Raw genomic sequence first — 13,544 nt, forward strand, 5'->3', positions numbered from 1 at the left:
AGCGTAAGTCGTAGAGCTGATTAGTTGATCGCCTCTTAGCGTTCAAGGAAAACTCTACTGAACTCTTGTGCAATCCTAGTGCAAGCAGTTTGGAGCGCACAAGAGCCATGCGGTCAAGCACAGACTCTCTGGACGTGGATGAGGGAGGCATGATCGAGGCTGGAGCAGACCTCCCCCGTCCAGATCCAGAGGTAGAGGGTCTACGTGGGTGAGACCGCGAAGATCTGGAAACCACGGAGCTGTTGGCCAGTAAGGCGCGACCAAAATCAGTCTTGGTCGTTCCTGCAGATATTTTGCCAGCACCCTCGGAATCAGAGATGTCGGGGGATAGGCGTAAGCATCGAGGAGCCTCCACAAGAGAGTGAATGCGTCCAAGTGGAACGCATTCATGTCTCGAAAGGGGCTGACGTACCTGGGAAGCCGAGCGCTGAATCGAGTTGCGAACCGATCGATCAGAGGACGGTCCCACCTTGCCCACAGACGCTGTAGAACGTTGTGAGCGATGGTCCATTCTGTGGAGAGAACCTGATCGCCCCGACTGAGAATGTCGGCCAGGGCGTTCAGTTTCCCCGGAACGAACTGGACTGACATCCGGACCTGATTGGTCTGGCACCAGAGCAGAATCTCCTCCGCCAACAGGGAGAGGGACCGAGAATTGGTGCCCCCCTGGTGGCGAAGGTAAGCTAAGCATGTGGTGTTGTTGTCCCCGTTGAAAATCAGAGGGGCCAAGGACAGGCCGAATGGGAGGGCCCGAAACTCGAACACTGTGCCCTCCCAAACGAACCGGAGCAGATGTCGGTACCCCGGGGCCACCAGGATGTGGAAGTAAGCATCCTGGAGGTCCCAGACATGGCCCAATCGTTTGGCCGGATGGCCAACCGGACCGACGAAGGGGTTTCCATCTTGAACTTGCACCTGTGAAGGTACAAGTTCAAGGTGGAGAGGTCCAACACCGGCCTGAACCGGCCGTCCTTTTTGGGGACGGTGAACAGGCGGGAGCAGAACCCCGGAGAAGGCTGAGAAAGGGGGTAGACCGCCTTCTTCTCGACCAACGAGTTCACCTCGTCCTGAAGAGCCTGCCATCTGGCAGGGTCTCGAGGAGGGGGGAACGTCCAGGGTAGAGCGGACAATGGAGGTTGTGACGACAGCGGTAGAGAAAACCCCAACCACACCACCCTCAAGAAAAACTGGTTGGAGACCAGTCTGCCCCACATGCCGCGGGCCCGAAAAAGGGAACCGACGGACGAAAGAGGGGCAACTTGAGGGGGCGTCAACGTAGGGCCGGGACTCACTGAAAATTCTGCTGGCGGGCAGGCGCAGGCTTGCGACCACCCCCCCTGGTGGTGCTGCTTCCCCTTACCTGTCTGAGCACCCTTCGTCTTGCTTGGGAACGCAACAGGCGCCTAAGAGGAGGAAGAAGGAGGCAGTGAAACTGGCTTCTTCTTCTTCTTCTGAGGCTGGGAGCTGGAGGTGACTGTAGCACTTCTCTTACTCCCCGCCGCCGTCGCCGAAGCAGCGAGGCCAACCATCAGAGAATCAGTGTTCCTCTGGCGTGTGGACTCCACCACAGAACGAACAGTGTCCGGATGAAAGAGGGAAGAAGGCTGAGGAAACGTGTTCCTCAGACTCTTCCTCATATCCGGAGGCACTATAGAAGTAGGCAGAAAATGATCACGGAACAGGGCCAATAAAGTGGACCCGTGTTCCAATGGCCAATTCTGCCGCAGACGTCACGCACGATCGCACGGCATGCAAAGCCCGATCCACTCGAACCGTGTCAAGGACCCGAGTGGAATCTGACTCTGCCCGATCGGGAGGGTCCAACAGTGTGGACAGCGTGCTCATCCATGTCAAGGCCTGTGATTGGGCCTCGACTGTGGAAGAAACGGTGGCCTCAAGATTGTGGAACGAAGCAGAGCTCAGTTCCACCTTCTTGACCGAAGGCACCTCCCCAACGAACACATCACCGTCAGCCCCACCCTAAACACTCGAAGTCTGGAAAGGGAGAGTTCGAGAGTCAAAGGGAAAAGGGAGGGACGAAACAGATTGGACACGAGGAAACAGTGGAGGTGCGCCTCCCGAAGGAAAGCATGGCACTGAACCCGCGTCCTCCCGAGGAACATAGGTCGCGTTAGCACGTGAATCTGTACTCCTCAGGCGATGTGCTGCCGCTTCCACCGTGGCACTAAGACTAGGGTGGAACGCGAATTGCCGGGGGACGGATCGTTCATAAAACGAGCCGCCGGCAGACGCGGCGTGAGCCTCCCGCGCCCGGGCCGAAGCGGACTCAAAGGACGAGAGGGCGTCTCAGGGAAGGACGTCCTGAAACTGTTCAAACGTCCTTCTAGCTGTGCGAGGACGAGCCTCCTGCCTCTCGTCCTCAGACCCCGGGTCCAGGTCCTGTGTGTCAACACTAGACGACAGACGCTTAAGAGAGGCATCCGTGACGTCAAGACGCCGCGTGATGTCTGTCATGTACTGTTGGAAAGTACGAAGCATAGCTTCGGAAGTTCCATCAGAAACCGGCAAGGGTAGAGGATCAGTGTTAACCTCAGGGCGACCCTGATCCTCCTCCCTATCGTCCTCCGACTCACTCTCCTCTTCACTTCCCGACAACTCCTCAAAAGCAGGAGTGTAGGGAGCTTGAGGGGGAAGAGCCGAAAGCGATGAAGCAGGCTGTGAAGAAACGCCCACAGAAGCAAGAGGCCGCGAAGACCCCTGCCCCAAAGACGAAACGTCTCCAGCAGCCGAAGGGGGAGAAAAACAACAACCCTGCGACTGTTGGGTCAGCCCAGCCAACGAACCCCCGCCATTTATAGACTGAACAGGAACCCATCGGGTCTGATCAGAAAAGAAATGGTCCGGTCCGGTCGGGGGTGCCGATCCGGTCCGGTAGGGTGGTCCGGTGTTCCGGTCCGGTGCCGGACCATCCGGAGGTCCCGTTCGGCACCGAACCATCGTACCCACAGAAGTGTTCGGGTGGTTAGGTCCGGACGTGGACATACCGTACCATGGGTCCCGTCCGGTGGTCCGGTATGGTCCGGTTCGGTGCCAGACCATCCAGACCAACAGAGGTGGTCGGGTGGTCCGGCACCGGGCCATCCGGACCCGCAGGTCCGGACCCGTAGGTCCGGTACCATCCGGAGGTCCTGTTCGGCACCGAACCATCCGTACGCACAGAAGTGTTCGGGTGGCTCGGTCCGGGCGTGGACGTACCGTACCATCCGGACCCGTAGGTCCGGTTCGGTGCCAGACCATCCGGACCAACAGAGGTGGTCGGGTGGTCCGGACCGGTCCGGTAGGGTGGTCCGGTGTTCCGGTCCGGTGTTCCGGTCCGGTCCCGTACCATCCGGAGGTCCAGTTCGGCACCGAACCATCCGTACCCACAGAAGTGTTCGGGTGGTTCGGTCCGGACGTGGACACACCGCACCATCCGGACCCGTAAGTCCGGTGGTCCGGTGCCAGACCATCCGGACCAACAGAGGTGGTCGGGTGGTCCGGTCCGGACCGGACCACCGGTCCAGTACCGGACCATCCAGACCCGTAGGTCCGGTCCGGTCCCGCACCATCCGGAGGTCCCGTTCGGCACCGAACCACCCGTACCCACAGAAGTGTTCGGGTGGCTCGGTCCGGACGTGGACATACCGTACCATCCGGACCCGTAGGTCCGGTTCGGTGCCAGACCATCCGGACCAACAGAGGTGGTCGGGTGGTCCGGACCGATCCGATAGGGTGGTCCGGTGTTCCGGTCCTGTGGTCCGGTCCCGTACCATCCGGAGGTCCCGTACGGCACCGAACCATCCGTACCCACAGAAGTGTTCGGGTGGTTCGGTCCGGACGTGGACCTACCGTACCATCCGGACCCGTAGGTCCGGTGGTCCGGTATGGTCCGGTTCGGTGACAGACCATCCGGACCAACAGAGGTGGTCGGGTGGTCCGGTTCGGACCGGACCACTGGTCCGGTACCGGACCATCCGAACCCGTAGGTTCGGTCCGGTCCCGTAGCATCCGGAGGTCCCGTTCGGTACCGAACCATCCGTACCCACAGAAGTGTTCGGGTGGCTCGGTCGGACGTGGACATACCGTACCATCCGGACCCGTAGGTCCGGCATGGTCCGGTTCGGTGCCAGACCACCCGGACCAACAGAGGTGGTCGAGTGGTCCGGCCCCGACCGGACCACTGGTCCGGTACCGTACCATTCGGACCCGTAGGTCCGGAGGTCCGGTGTGTTCCGGTTCGGTGCCAGACCACCCAGACCAACAGAGGTGGTCGGGTGGTCCGGTCCCGACCGAACCACTGGTCCCGTACCGTACCATCCGGACCCGTAGGTCCGGGGGTCCGGCAAGGGCCAGAGGTACTGTCCCGTACCGGACCCTAAGGTCCGGTACGGTCCCGTACCATGGGTCCCGTCCGGACCAAACCCGGAGGTCAAGTCCAGTCGGGACCCGTGGGTCCGGTTCGATCCCGACCCGTAAGCCTGGAACGTTCCGGACCCTTGGTCCGGACCATCCGTCACCCGAACACCAGACGCTAAGGAATGGCGTGGGGTCAAGACGGTCCGGTCGGAGGTGTCGGTCTGAGCAACAGAAACAATGTTCCCGTCGCCCTGACCATTCGACAGAAGTACCACGTTCTGTCGAACACCTCCACGTCCAGTAACTAGTCGGCCGGAGCGTCTTAACAAGAGGGACAGCCACCAGTCACACGGACGTCAGAGGGAACCGTAGTAGCAGTGGTCGTAGGCACGAAGCCTGAAACCCCTGCCCCCACAGGACCGCCCTGAACGGGGTCAATTCGCATCCCAACCCCAGCGGGGAGGGAATTCAGAGACCCCGTCATCTCCTCCGATCTCCCCCCCCCCCCCCCCCAGGAGGCCGAAACTACTGTCGAAACAGCAGCAGACGACCCAGCGAGGGAGTTCAGAGGAGGACCCGTGTCCCTCCTGGCTTCCACAGCGGTGGAAGCCGAGGAGGGCACAGGAGAGGCACCGGAAAAGGAAGATTTTAATGCCAACTGCACCCGGTGTTCCCAGGCGGTCACCCATCCAAGTACTAACCGGGCCCGACGTTGCTTAACTTCGGTGGTCGGACGAGAACCGGTGTTTTCAACGTGGTATGGCCGTTGGCTGTCAAAACCTGAGTCTCTCCAGTAGCCCCTAGATCGGATTCACCAACCCCCAAAGAGGGTTGGGAATCGACCTGCCCCCGGATTCGAGCCAGGGAGGAGAAGGAAACCTTCCCCCCAGGCTTGAAACCGGGAGGAGCTGAAGCCTGAGACTGAGGGCCGGACAACGGCGTCGAAGGGGGGGAAGCCTGTTCCACTGAAGGAGAAGGAGAAAGAAGCTTTTTCTTTCCCCTCGACCTTCCCCGAACCTTCGACGGCGCAGCCCCGCCCGAAGTCCCAGGCTCAAGCCCAGCCTGTTTGAGCAAGCCCGCATTGAGCTTGCTCAAACAGGCTTTCTCCGCCCTCCCTCGCCACAAACGCAAAGCGTTTGGGGAGGGAGAGTCGGAGCGCCGAAAGATTCCCTTCTCCGTGCGTAAAACATGACGCTGGGCGCCCGGAGAAGGGTTGCCCCCGGCAGACTCTGGTTCCGTAGAACCAGAGCCCAAAACAGGACGAGACATCCTACCTCGCCCTGTACGTACCCTTAAAGACCGAGAATTAACAAAATTCAAAGAAAATTTAGGTCAATACTCAAGTGAATGCGGCGAAACGAGAAGCAGACGACCGGTCACCACGAAGTAGGACGGGAGGCACGCCGAGTCCGCCACACAAAAACGGAGGCACAAGTTGAAGGAAACACAACGTAGCCTCAAGCCAGAAGTGGAATAACACACAATAATCCAACAGGTGATAGTCCACACAGAAAAGAAGCCTCTTAGTCCAAAATAATCCGGGAGCGTAGCAGAAACACAGCCGGTCTGACACGCGCGAAAAAAGAAAGAGGACGCGCCACCTACATCCTGTAAGGGGGAAGCACTCGGACAGTGCTTGGGATCCACGGTGGCGCATGGTTATGGGAGATAATTGTACCCACTCAGCGTTTTGTCCAATTTTTTCGGCCTATAATAGATAATGTGCAAGAATAGTACTGTCGAGGTAAGTGTTATATTGACATACATGTTACGCTTGATTTTGACTCGATCTTCATCGTGGATTGACGCCCGACCAAAGCTAATTGAAGCTCAAGCCTAATTGAATCCCTCCGTCGCTTCGCTACGTCGAGCTTCAATTAGCTTTGGTCGGGCGTCAATCCACGATGAAGATAGAGTCAAAATCATCTAAACATACATGTTACGCTTGATTTTATTGATACGTACTATTGATCCGAAGCGTGGATTGACGCCCGACCAAAGCTAATTAAAGCTCTCCGTCGCTTCGCTCCATCGAGCTTCATCAATTAGCTAAGTATTAGGTAAATAAAGCATAGTTCTATCCGATACAGCAAAAACGTGGAATTTCAACCACATAATCATTGACCCTCACCACCTTATACTGTTCACCCTGTCAGGGTCTAGCATTGGAAAAAGTGATTTCAGCTTACAAACTACAAAGGCAGGGGTCTGGGGCAACACCCCTGGAATTTGAAGAGGTTTTGTGATTTTGCGTCTACAACCCCCTCCCCAATTCGAGTTTCGCGTTAGCTTTCATTTCGGCGTACTGCGCCGAACGGCTTACAATGCTAGGCCCTGGTTTGCTGAGCAGCTGGCCGCCAGCGACGTAGTCTATCAGCCCTGTTTTTGTGATAACAGGTCACAATATTTTCCTGTCGAGCCGCAATTTTGGAAGGGGAAGTCTAGTCGGCGGCAGTCACGCGCTTGGCGCCGAACTGAACAGTATCGAATTTTCCTACAAGCGTGTCACCCTTCTGTATCTCCTGTATACAGAGAAAACGCTTACAGGAGCTCCACTACATGATCTCCACCTTAACTGGGAATCCCCCCACACACACACACTTTTGAAGTGGTTGACATGATAACAAATACCGTGTACTCACAAAAATCGAAGAGCGAAACAGAACCCGCCTACGGTCATGGATGAAACCCAAGCTATCCCACAATTCCAGAAAAAACGGTTTGACTAATCATAAGCTTACTGCGCGCCGTAATGATATTTTGTTGTTGTAAGTTCAAAATACACTATAACACCCTTATCGATCACTTCTCTGACTTAAAAACTGGTCCAACGTGAGAAAATATTGTGGAGATATATACTTACAGCTCAAATATTACGTGTAAATGCTTTCAGAGCTTTTGTTGGGAGCGATCGCCGGCCACAGTCGCGCGGTAATTAGTCAGACCGACACAGATTAGTGCTGCCGTTCTTGAAATTCACATAAATCTAACCAAGATCAAAGACATACAATCCTTACAGACACTTTAGATCTACTCATTTCACTAGAGGTGACTGCCTAGCACTGTGTCATCCGTATTCTGCTGAAATAAAACAAAATATAAAATACCGGGGAGACACTGTGACTACTCACTAGTCTAGATCTGTCTGTAGACTACTTACCGGGACTGCCAGATTGACACTGCACTTTCGACAGCTCTTCCTCGCGCAGATGATTGGAAAAAAACGCTGTGCAGATCAAACTGTCGGAAATCTCACTTTGGTATCTTCTTTAGTCTATTTATCTGGAGCTTAGAAACCGAACCCGGTCGGTGAGACTGACCAGGCTGAGTCAGTGAATCATGTATACCACAATCCTTAGCGGCGCGACCCCTACCTAACCTGGTCTTGACTAACCTGGTCTACATACCACACACGTCACACTGACCGGTCAGCTGCGTGTACCCCCATAAACCACCCCACCACCCGTTTTCTTTGGATACACACTTTAACTACACACATGCCGACAAAATGTTGATCATTGGTTCAATACTTTGAAGATGTTGCTTGAAAAATAACCAGGTGAAATGAGTATTTCGGTGTTTAGTCAAATGTTAAAGTTTCTACCACAGACATACACACGCACGCACGCACAGACGCACGGACGCACGCACAGACATACAAAGTTACGATCGCATAGGCTACACTTACGTGAGCCAAAAATGAGGCGAAGCCTTCAAGGCTCACGTAAGAAATCGACAAACAGTAACACAAACTCAATCACCCCGCCACACATACACACACACACAGTAAGCATAGACACAGTGCAAGAGTGGGAGACGCTAGATCTAGATCTGTCTGTCTAGCTGTAGCCTACTTACGGGGACACGACTGCTGACTGAGATCGACACTGCCCTTTCGACAGCGCTTCCTCGCGCAGACACTGAAAACACGCTGTGCAGATCAACCTGTAGGAAATCTCCTTTGGTATCTTCTTTATCTATTTTTTCTGGAGCCGCTACGAAACCGAACAATGTGAATTCGTCTTCCCCGAATCGGCGAATGCAGCTCAGTTAGAACTGAGAAAATAATCTATACCACAATGCTTCACGCGATCTGACCTAACCTTGACCCCTGACCTGGTCTACATACCACACACAACACAAACCAGTCACCTGTTTTTACCCCCGCCCCCCAAAACCCACCACCACCCGTTTTCTTTGGATACACACTTTATCTACATACGTGCCTACGAAATGTTGATCATTGCTTCAATACTTTGAAGCTGTTGCTTGGATAATAACCCGGTAAAATTAGTATTTCGGTGTTCAGTCAAATGTTAAAGTTTCTATCACACACGCACACACACACGCACGCACAGACAGACAAAAGTTAGCATCGCATAGGCTACACTTACGTGAGCCAATGAGGGTGTGACAGTGCCGCCTCAACTTTTACAAAATGTCGGATATGACGTCATCAAAGACATTTATCGAAAATATTAAAAAAAGAAGTCCGGGGATATTTTTCCCAGGAACTCTCATGTCAATTTTTATAAAGATCGGTCTAGTAGTTTAGTCTGAATCGCTCTACACACACACGCATACACACACACACACACACACACACACACACACACACACACACACACAAACACAGAAACTCACAAACCCACCCACACACACACACACACACACACACACATACACCACTACCCTCGTCTCGATTCCCCCTCCATGTTAAAGCATTTAGACACACCTTGACTAAATGTAAAAAGGAAGATATTGAATTAGTAAAGTTTGATTGAGACTCTTCATTGCGCACGTTTAGTGTGTTTACTTGACCAGCAAGCAGAAAGCAAATCGACAAATAAAGCGTGTCACTGTGTGTGTGTTGTTTTGTATTTGGTTGGGATGGGGTGGTGGAGGATGGGTTAGAGGTTAGTTTAGGGTAAATGATTTAAGTGTCATTTGCACTGTTTGTTCACGCTACAGTCCAACATATGGAACACAGTGTTTAGAACAAATTAGAACAAATATATATATATATATATATATATATATATAACTATAAATGGGAACTTAGGTCTCCCGCTCCAAAAAGGGATTTTAAGGTTCCCAGTAAATATATTGGATATTTATCAATGAAATTGTAAGTAAATCACCACAAATACATACTTTCAAGGTTGATTATTTATTGACAGAAGACTTATTTACAAAAATAAAAAAACTGCAGATATATGATTTGTCATGGTGGCCCTAAGGTTTTTTGAACATATAAGGGGGTTTGGGGTGACTAACCTTAACCCAACCTTAAGTCACCCTTTTGAAAAGGGGGATTTAAGGTCACCAGATATATATAAAAAATGTGTCCAGGCTTAAAAAGAATGTTGTAGCTTTCTGTAGGGAGTTTGGTGGCTAAAATTAATTATCATTTATCATCAGTTAGAAAAGGGGGTTTTACAGAGAAAAACCTGCCTACAAGATTGAAAGTATGAGCAGCTAATAAACAACTTAGCAAACATTGCTCTAGAATGCCCCTTTAAAGGTACAGATCGGCCCACTTTGATCTAACAGAAACTATATCAAATAATTCATTTTCATTTTTTCATTACTTTATTGGATATTTATCAATGAAATTGTAAGTAAATCACCACAAATACATACTTTCAAGGTTGATTATTTATTGACAGAAGACTTTTCATTTCATTTTCATTACTTTATTGGATATTTATCAATGAAATTGTAAGTAAATCACCACAAATACATACCAGGTTGGTCACCCCAAACCCCCTTATATGTTCAAAAAACCTTAGGGCCACCATGACAAATCATATATCTGCAGTTTTTTTATTTTTGTAAATAAGTCTTCTGTCAATAAATAATCAACCTTGAAAGTATGTATTTGTGGTGATTGCTGGGAAATTCGGGTCGCTTCCTCCCAGTGGAAAGCTAGCAGCAACGGAGTCGCGCTACCCAGGTGTCTGCGTGTTTAGGTGTATTCAGCCACCTGCACTTATGGCAGAATGATCAAGGTCTTTTACGTGCCATTGTGATGACACGGGGGTGGGACATGGCTTCCGTCTCTGGGTCTGCACATAAAGTTGACCCGTGTCCATCCCGGCCCGAATTTGAACCTGCGACCTTCCGATCACAAGTCCAGTGCTCTACGAACTGAGCTACCGGTAATTGTCCAGGTTTAAAATAATGTTAGCTTTCAGTGGTGAGCTTGGTGGCTAAAAATAATTATGTTTCACGGAAGGCAGTATCGTCCCTCCGTTGACATCAATCAACTGATGCAACATTTTGTCATATATCGTTTTGGCTAAATTAGGTGAGTCTGAATTTGTTGCATAAATGATTTTATGTGAACTTGCGAACATAAACCTACCTACAAGATTGAAAGTATGAACCGTTTAGATTTTTAAAACATACCAACAAGAGAGTTTACATTTGTTGTTCACTGCACCCAAAAGAACTTCCTCTATAATGTTTGTATTCTTATTCCTAACACTGCATATTTGTAACATAATTTATGAAATTTTCTTTAACTTTCAAATTGAAACCAATGAAATCTTAACAAGGCCGAAGTGAAGAAGGAAATCATTTGTTATAGGTGAAGAGATATATATGCAGTAATCTACGCCCTTTTAGACGGTCATCCATCCGCATCTTAGCCCCCTCGCTGCTTAACTTGGGTGTTATAACGGGAACAGATCCATGAGACCATCAATAGCCTGGTAATGCTGAAAAAAGTCTTTATTCCAGACAAGAAAAACAAGAAGAGCAAACGCTCGATCGAGTCACTTTCGCAGTTCTGAATATTATATGAGGCATCAGATGGACAGGAAGAAATTGCTATTCACAACACAATACAGATGTAAATAATTTGATGTAAAGAATAATCCTATAAAGTTTGAATCAAATCCGATGAATAGTTTCAGAGATATGATATTTCAATTTTTTTCCTTCAAGACATACCTGTGACCTTGAAAAAGGTCAAAGGTCACCAAAGCAGACGTCAAAGTGTAGAGGTCACTGGGAGTCACGTTCACATAAAATTTGAGCCCGGTCACTTTTATAGTTTCCGAGAAAAGCCCAACGTTAAGTTGTGTGTTGCCGAACAGAAAAGGCTAGTTATCTCCCTTGTTTTTCTGATAACGTTCGTAAAAGGCTACAGATGTAAATACTTTGATGTAAAGAATAATCCTACAAAGTTTCAATCACATCCGATGAACTTTGTCAAAGATATAAAATGTCTAATTTTTCCTTTGACGCTGACCTGTGACCTTGAAAAAGGTCAAAGGTCAACGAAACCATCGTTAAAGTGTAGAGGTCATTGGAGGTCACGACTAAACAAAATATGAGCCGGATCGCTTTGATAGTTTCCGAGAAAAGTCCAACGTTAAGGTGGTGTCTACGGACGGCCGGCCGGCCGGACGGCAGGCCAGCCGGCCGGCCGGACAGACTAACACTGACCGATTACATAGAGTCACTTTTTCTCAAGTGACTCAAAAACCGACTGGTATATGATTATGAAACGCATCATTGACAGAATTATGATTGAACTCAACAGTATGTGTTTTTGGACAACCTAATACAGAATAGCCGACTTGCACAATACCCCGCTTCAATAGCTCTCGAGTGTGAAAGAGAAGGAAAGTTCACTTCGCTGCGGGCAAACGTTTTGCTCTCACAAGCACTGGTGTTTTCTGGCTTGTGTGAAATAAATGTTTAAAAAAAAAACTTGATTGCCTTTTCTTTTTGCACGGGCTATGCTTGGGTGCTTTGAACGAACTTTCGAATTATTCTCGCGGCTATCATTGCTGCAGCACACTTTTCACATTGAAAATTCACAATTTTATGAAAATTATGAATTGTCAAGGCGAAGTGTCTGCAAACTCTCACTGAGCTATCCGGACATGCCCCCATTTTGCGGCAGATCTCGCAAGGCCATGAAAGTTACGGCAGATTTATCGCGCGATTTGGCGGTGCAGGCCGATAGTGCAAGTCGCCTATTGTCATAAAAGGGAAAAGGGGGCTTTAAAGCAACAATCGGATGACTTAGATACACGATAAAGTGCTGTTCACATGGAAGACTTGCAACCAACTTGTGACCAACTTTCAAGCGATTTTAGTCGGCGGCAAGTCAAATCAAAATCTCTGCCCATGTGAACAGCACAACCTCGCAAACTAGGGATGACTCGGTCCTGTCGGGATAATATTCAGTACGTTTAAACCCGACGGGATGAAACTTATCATGGATCACCTTTAGACACCCTATTACAATTTACATGTATTGAGAAAATATGGTAATTATTGTTGTTGTTTTATTTTTCTGTCATTTGTGTGGTAGCACTGTTAATGTCACTGGAATTTCAAATGCAAGCATTAATTGTTTGTTTGTTTGCTTAACGCCCAGCCGACCACGAAGGGCCATATCAGGGCGGTGCTGCTTTGACATATAACGTGCGCCACACACAAGACAGAAGTCGCAGCACAGGCTTCATGTCTCACCCAGTCACATTATTCTGACACCGGACCAACCAGTCCTAGCACTAACCCCATAATGCCAGACGCCAGGCGGAGCAGCCACTAGATTGCCAATTTTAAAGTCTTAGGTATGACCCGGCCGGGGTTTGAACCCACGACTTCCCGATCACGGGGCGGACGCCTTACCACTAGGCTAACCGCGCTGGTCAAGCATTAATAAATTTACAGTAACAAAACTAACATGCAACACAATCTATGTTCGCAGTCAGAAACATGCAACACAATCTATGTTCACAGTCAGAAACATGCAACACAATCTATGTTCACAGTCAGAAACATGCAACAAAGTTGTACAAATATTTATCATTTTATTGACACTCAAGGAAACTTTAGAATGTTCATTTAAAGAACTCAAACAATTGTAACTGTATCTTAAAGAAATTAACAATAACTAAAAACACTAAATTGGAACTAAGGTAACATTACAATGTCCATCTAAAGAACTCACTTGTAACCTTTAAGGTAAACAGGAATAACATGGGATGTCCCGCTTGTCCTAACATGGGATGTACTGGTCGTCCTAATGTGGGATGTGTCGAACAACCTTATGTGGGATATCCCGGTTGTTTTAACGTGGGGTGTACCGGTCATCCTAATGTGGGATATCCCAGTTGTTTTAACGCGGGATGTACCAGTCATTAATGTGATAGATGTATTGG

General features: G+C 49.7%; 1 non-coding gene across 1 annotated transcript; it reads right to left on the reverse strand.

Annotated features, from left to right (window-relative positions):
- Positions 1–5,008: 5,008 nt before the first annotated feature.
- LOC138956349 (5S ribosomal RNA) lies at positions 5,009–5,127 on the reverse strand. Its single transcript, XR_011452619.1, has one exon. It is a non-coding gene; the product is annotated as a 5S ribosomal RNA (ribosomal RNA).
- Positions 5,128–13,544: the final 8,417 nt, after the last annotated feature.

Source organism: Littorina saxatilis, unplaced genomic scaffold (genome assembly GCF_037325665.1).
Source record: "Littorina saxatilis isolate snail1 unplaced genomic scaffold, US_GU_Lsax_2.0 scaffold_333, whole genome shotgun sequence".
In the NCBI taxonomy this organism is placed as follows: Eukaryota; Metazoa; Mollusca; class Gastropoda; order Littorinimorpha; family Littorinidae; genus Littorina; species Littorina saxatilis.